This window comes from Anopheles moucheti (assembly GCF_943734755.1).
Source record: "Anopheles moucheti chromosome X unlocalized genomic scaffold, idAnoMoucSN_F20_07 X_unloc_3, whole genome shotgun sequence".
NCBI lineage: Eukaryota > Metazoa > Arthropoda > Insecta > Diptera > Culicidae > Anopheles > Anopheles moucheti.
Genome location: NW_026453537.1, coordinates 195,001 through 202,500, shown reverse-complemented (window position 1 = coordinate 202,500; position 7,500 = coordinate 195,001).

Here is a 7,500-nt window from a genome sequence, read left to right as displayed (position 1 = left end):
TGAACACCCGGGCGAACGTCGCCGGGTGCTCTCTGATTGCGGCCTTTACCGCGACGTTCGGGATCCCGTCCAGACCCGGAGCCTTTGTCAGAGCCATCCTGTCGGCCATCGCCAGGATCTCTGCTTCTGTGACGGGTCGTAGGGCCTCCTCGTCGTCGGTCCGCTCGATGACTGGCCACTCGAAGGCAGGATGGGCCGGGAAGAGCGCGTCGACGATTGGCTCCAAAACCGCTCGGTCGGTCTCCTGCGGGGTGCGGCCACGCAGCTTGGCCATCACCACCTGGTACCCGAGACCAAACACGTCGCTGTCGACTGCGTCGATCAGCTCTTGAAGCTTCCCGCTCCGGCTCTCCTGGATCGCTCGCTGCAGCTGTCGTCGCAGATCTTGAAGGCGAGCGGTCTCCACGTCGCGGTCCGCCGACCCTGTGGCAGCATTAAGCCTCTCCTCGGCAAGCTCGCACTCCCGACGCATGTCGCCCAGCTCCGGAGTCCACCAGTACAGCCGTGGCTGTTGATGCTGCTTCGGCCTGCCTACCCTCTCCATGGTGGTGTCGCAAGCGAGGGTCAACGCTCCGACCAGCGCCTCGGACGTATCAGCTTCTGCGAAGCGACAGTCGACGAGGGCGGTCTTGTAGTCCTCGCTGCGGAAGAGGGAGGTCTTCCAGCGAATCCCGGCATGCGTCGCGATAGCCCCGCTCCCGTGCGTCTGCGATGGCTGATGCTGCTGCCGCTGTCCCTGCCGACCCGGCACACCGACGGAATATTCCACGTAACGGTGGTCGCTGTGGGTGAAGGTGGAGCTCACTCTCCACGTTCCGGACAAGGCGATCGAGGTGCTTGCGAACGAGACGTCCACGATGCTTTCTCGCGCAACCCCGTTGCCCATGAAGGTGGGTACGTTGCCGCGGTTGACAACATCGAGCTGCAGATGCTGCACCGTCCCCATGAGCGAGTGGCCCCTGGATGTTGTGCGGGGACATCCCCACTCCTGGCTCCACGCGTTGAAATCACCGGCAAGCACGATGTGCTGGTGACCAACCAACGCCATCTCCACCGCCTCGAGATAGGCGCCAAAGTCCGCTGGCCCGATGTTCGGCGAAACGTAACAGCTGGCAAAGGTGACACCTGCCACTGTGGCCACCACCAGCCCGGGATGGACGCTACCCCACAGGCGTTGGATGGGGTAAGCCCCAGTGGCGACCACTGCCACACTCTGCGCCTCATCCACCGCCCATCTGCCGTTATCCCGAGGCGGCTTGTACAGCTCGCAGGCAATGACGACGTCCACCCGCTGCTCCCGTGCCGTCTGTAGCATCAGGTCCTGCGCTACCCGGCTGCGCCCGAGGTTGACCTGCAGGACCTTTAGGCCCGGGTGCAGGACGGATGTCCTACCCGGTGAGGGCCCCTGCATACCGCACAGCAGACCGCTTCCGTGCATGTCCGAGCCAGGTGGCCCGGTTGGCCGCAACGGATGCAGTGCGTCGACCGGTCTGTCCCGCTCTTGCACTGGTGCCGGAGGTGTCCGTGCTCCAGGCACCTGAAGCACCGCAGCTGTCCCCGAGTCGGTGGTGCCAATCGCGTCGCCAGGCACGAGGTGTGCAACACTCGCACTCGCTGCTGGTGCACCCGCTCCGCCGCCTTCACAGACATCCGCACGTACGCTGTCTGCGTGCCGTTCCACGCCTTTACCAGGTGCACGGCGGTTTCGCTCACCGTCTCCGAGCTGGACTCCTTCACCGCCGTCGCCACATCCGTCGCCACCGCTAAAGGGTCCACCTCATCTAGGCGGACCTCCACCGTCTCCGTCACCAAACGGGTGGTGGCCGGAGCTGCTGCCTGCGCGCAAACCTGCTGCACGCGTTGCAGAATTTCCTCTGCGTTTGCACCATCCTGCAGGTCCATCACCAGCCGGTCCCGCGTTGTGCGTCGTCCAACGCCTAGTTTGGCCTGGTCTTCGGCCAACGACGGAGCACTACGGATCAGCTGGTAAACATCCGTCCATGACTGACCCTCGCCTGGGGCTACCTCGATGGCGTCCAGCTTTTTCTTCGCCAGCTGCTTGCGTGGCTCAGATTGCGGACGCGGCATGACCTGCTGCTGCACCACGGACCGCTGTGGCAGAGGCCGTTGCGGCTGTTGTCGTTGCTGCGGTTGCTGCCGCTGCTGTTGCTGCTGCCGTTGCGGAAGCTGTGGCCACTGTTGCTGCCGCTGTTGCTCAGCCGTCTGCTGACGTGGCGGCTTACGACGCACCACCTCAACCCAGGAGCCGCCATCCGTCGTCTGAGGTGGCTTGCTCGTAGCCACCACCGCGTCCTGCTGATATCCACGCTGCTGCGTGCTCTGCTGCGTAGCCCGCTCCAGCTGCTGCTGCACAGTAGTTGGCTGCTGGTTCTGCCCGACGGTCTGTGCCACCAGCGCCGTCAACAACTCCCGCTCCTTCCGGAGCTCCTCGCGCAGCTGCTGATTGTCAGCAACCAGCCGCTCCTCCCGCTGCCGAGCCTCCAGACGCGCCTCGCGGAGGTCTTGCCGAGCCTGCTCAGCTGCCGCCTCCATCTGAACTCGCAGGAGCGTTACCTGCTCCTCCAGCTTTTTGACGACCGCAAGCAACATCTCGCTGTCGAGTTTCGCCTCGCTAATGATGCGTCGCACCTCGCTCGACGGAGAACCTCCAGTGCCAGTCACCAACCTGGCCGCATACTTGCTGGAGCTCGTGGCTCCACTAACAGCCACACCCTCCATCACCGGCGTTAGCGGGACAGTGAGCCGCTTGCCCGCGCTCATGGCCGATCTGCTCCTGGTGGTGGCTGCGCTCGGTTCGTCAACCGAGAGTGTTCGCGCCCTTAAGCCCCTGTCCATGGCCCTGTGAAGGCCAGCCTATCAAGGTTTTTATTTATTGTTATATTTGCTCTAAAACCAAAAATAAATATTAGTTTCGGAAAACAAATATTTAAAACCAATAAATATTTTGCCCGGGTTCGCCTCCTTATCCAGCGTTGAGATCACCGCCTGTCGGTATGCAACCCGCATACACCGACCCGGGTTGCCCGCTGGTACCGACGTTGAAATCTCCCAAGCGCTCGGGTTGTTGTCGCCGCTACCGCTGAATCCGCTATCGTCCACCAGGTGACGCCACTGATGAAGTCTCCCGTTAGTTCCGATAGATGGCGCTGCCCCGTGTCTCGGCTAAGGCGAAAGCTCGGAGCCGAAAGCTTTGCCAATGACGCCGATGACGTCAGCACAAACGTCAACACGTCAACACGTACACACGCGACGATCCACCTGACGCCGCTCTGCCGCTGTTTTTCACGCACTTTTTTCTCAGTTTTGTGGCGTTTTCCACACTGCCACCGTCCGGAAAATTGTTCTTCGGCGTCGCCACTACGTAATAAACGTGCCACTTGATGTTTTTGTCGTCCCTTTCGCGAATAAATAGCACTTGTTTGTTCCCATACAAAATGTATGGGAGAGATTTATATCGCTTTTATCAGGCGAGCATCGTCCTGTTTTGTTATTTTTCCACCATTAAAAGGTAAAAGGCACTAAAACTCAATGTTTATAACACTTTTTAGCCCTTTTTTCGCAATTTTACACCCTGATTTTCGTATTTTAACACGAGCGACACAGAGGCACGTCCTAACACCGTGAATGACAGCTACGCACACACAGGGATAACTGGCTTGTGGCCGCCAAGCGTTCATAGCGACGTGGCTTTTTGATCCTTCGATGTCGGCTCTTCCTATCATTGTGAAGCAAAATTCACCAAGCGTAGGATTGTTCACCCTTTCAAGGGAACGTGAGCTGGGTTTAGACCGTCGTGAGACAGGTTAGTTTTACCCTACTGGTGTGTGCTGTTTGCCGCTATCTTAACGGAATTCCTGTGCAGTACGAGAGGAACCACAGGTACGGACCACTGGCTCAATACTAGTTCGACCGGACTTTGGTATGACGCTACGTCCGCTGGATTATGCCTGAACGCCTCTAAGGTCGTATCCAATCCGAGCTGATAGCGCTTCTCAAACCCATTAGGTGATCGGAAGCTAGCGGGCTTAACAACCCTCCGAGATCCGTCGGTGCTGCCCCGCGCACACTGACGTCTCATCCCCGCTATAGCACTAGACTGAGCCGCAACGGGCGGGAGCACGCTGCACGTGGAAGTACCTTACCACAGGGAACCCTGGTGGCTGTGTTTCCGTCGACCGTGGATACAACTAGTTTCGACACCTTCGACCGCCCGCAAACGACGGGACTACAGGCTGGGAGCTGCGAGTTGTAGAGATGCGTTCGCATCGATCCTCTCAGGCGACCCATGCTTGCTGGTGCTCGCGTTCACTTTGGGAATGGAGTGTTCGCGAGAGTGATTGTTGTGTTGTGTGTGTACAGTTGGTGCTTGCGTGCACTCCCATAGTGGAGTGTTCGCGAGCTTAAAACGCTAAGTCCCGATTAATACTCTCCTCGCAACATTATGTGCGTGGCTCCACGCCAAGTGGGATTAGCGGTGCGAAACGCGATTGGTAAAGTCGATGGTGATGTGCGTACCAACAGGCGATTTGTTAAGTCAAATGCGATCTGTGGTGCAACAGGCAATGTGTGTTTATTATCAGGTGTTGTTGGAAGTCAATACGATTTGACTTTCAAAAATTTTTCTAAGTCCCGATTTTTTTTCTCGTCGAGTAACTACAATGCACTATTTCTATCGCAGCGGACTTGCGGTTCATGGCCTAAATGATCGCGAACGAACACGTATTCGCAAAAAAATTTGTGTATGAAAAAGTCACCACTTGGGTATCTCCATACAAAAGTACCAAGTTCGGGTCGAGTGGTCGATGGACGTCGAAGGTGAAAATTTTTCATCATCGAAAATTTTTTCCAAAGTTGAAGCAAATGGGCCCTAGAGTATGAAAAGTGAAACCACGGATCGATTTGAGAAATAAAAATTTTTGTATGAAAAAGTCACCACTCGGGTACCTCCATACAAAAGTACCAAGTTCGGGTCGAGTGGTCGATGGACGTCGAAGGTGAAAATTTTTCATCATCGAAAATTTTTTCCAAAGTTGAAGCAAATGGGCCCTAGAGTATGAAAAGTGAAACCACGGATCGATTTGAGAAATAAAAATTTTTGTATGAAAAAGTCACCACTCGGGTACCTCCATACAAAAGTACCAAGTTCGGGTCGAGTGGTCGATGGACGTCGAAGGTGAAAATTTTTCATCATCGAAAATTTTTTCCAAAGTTGAAGCAAATGGGCCCTAGAGTATGAAAAGTGAAACCACGGATCGATTTGAGAAATAAAAATTTTTGTATGAAAAAGTCACCACTCGGGTACCTCCATACAAAAGTACCAAGTTCGGGTCGAGTGGTCGATGGACGTCGAAGGTGAAAATTTTTCATCATCGAAAATTTTTTCCAAAGTTGAAGCAAATGGGCCCTAGAGTATGAAAAGTGAAACCACGGATCGATTTGAGAAATAAAAATTTTTGTATGAAAAAGTCACCACTCGGGTACCTCCATACAAAAGTACCAAGTTCGGGTCGAGTGGTCGATGGACGTCGAAGGTGAAAATTTTTCATCATCGAAAATTTTTTCCAAAGTTGAAGCAAATGGGCCCTAGAGTATGAAAAGTGAAACCACGGATCGATTTGAGAAATAAAAATTTTTGTATGAAAAAGTCACCACTCGGGTACCTCCATACAAAAGTACCAAGTTCGGGTCGAGTGGTCGATGGACGTCGAAGGTGAAAATTTTTCATCATCGAAAATTTTTTCCAAAGTTGAAGCAATTGGGCCCTAGAGTATGAAAAGTGAAACCACGGATCGATTTGAGAAATAAAAATTTTTTGTATGGGAGGGCCCCTGCTAGAACATTTTTACCAAGTGCGACCATTTTACCCGGTGAGTCAAAAAAAATTTTTTTTTCACGGTGACTCAAAACTTCAATATTAGACTCCCCTGAGTATGAAAAGTGAAACGAAAATCATTTTTGAGAAGAAAAAATTTTTGTATGGGAGGGCCCCTGCTAGAACATTTTTCCCAAGTGAGTCGATTTTTGGGTCGCCGACACAAGCTCGGGTCAAAAAAATTTTTTTTTCTCGGTGACTCAAAACATCAATTTTAGACTCCCCTGAGTATGAAAAGTGAAACGAAAATCATTTTTGAGAAGAAAAAATTTTTGTATGGGAGGGCCCCTGCTAGAACATTTTTCCCAAGTGAGTCGATTTTTGGGTCGCCGACACAAGCTCGGGTCAAAAAATTTTTTTTTTCTCGGTGACTCAAAACACCAATTTTAGACTCCCCTGAGTATGAAAAGTGAAACGAAAATCATTTTTGAGAAGAAAAAATTTTTGTATGGGAGGGCCCCTGCTAGAACATTTTTCCCAAGTGAGTCGATTTTTGGGTCGCGACACAAGCTCGGGTCAAAAAAAATTTTTTTTTCATGGTGACTCAAAACATCAATTTTAGACTCCCCTGAGTATGAAAAGTGAAACGAAAATCATTTTTGAGAAGAAAAAATTTTTGTATGGGAGGGCCCCTGCTAGAACATATTTCCCAAGTGCGTCGATTTTGGGTCGCCGACACAAGCTCGGGTCAAAAAAATTTTTTTTTCACGGTGACTCAAAACATCAATTTTAGACTCCCCTGAGTATGAAAAGTGAAACGAAAATCATTTTTGAGAAGAAAAAATTTTTGTATGGGAGGGCCCCTGCTAGAACATATTTCCCAAGTGCGTCGATTTTTGGGTCGCCGACACAAGCTCGGGTCAAAAAAATTTTTTTTTCACGGTGACTCAAAACATCAATTTTAGACTCCCCTGAGTATGAAAAGTGAAACGAAAATCATTTTTGAGAAGAAAAAATTTTTGTATGGGAGGGCCCCTGCTAGAACATTTTTCCCAAGTGCGTCGATTTTGGGTCGCCGACACAAGCTCGGGTCAAAAAAATTTTTTTTTCACGGTGACTCAAAACATCAATTTTAGACTCCCCTGAGTATGAAAAGTGAAACGAAAATCATTTTTGAGAAGAAAAAATTTTTGTATGGGAGGGCCCCTGCTAGAACATTTTTCCCAAGTGCGTCGATTTTGGGTCGCCGACACAAGCTCGGGTCAAAAAAATTTTTTTTTCTCGGTGACTCAAAACATCAATTTTAGACTCCCCTGAGTATGAAAAGTGAAACGAAAATCATTTTTGAGAAGAAAAAATTTTTGTATGGGAGGGCCCCTGCTAGAACATTTTTCCCAAGTGCGTCGATTTTGGGTCGCCGACACAAGCTCGGGTCAAAAAAATTTTTTTTTTCACGGTGACTCAAAACATCAATTTTAGACTCCCCTGAGTATGAAAAGTGAAACGAAAATCATTTTTGAGAAGAAAAAAATTTGTATGGGAGGGCCCCTGCTAGAACATTTTTCCCAAGTGCGTCGATTTTGGGTCGCCGACACAAGCTCGGGTCAAAAAAATTTTTTTTTCTCGGTGACTCAAAACATCAATTTTAGACTCCCCTGAGTATGAAA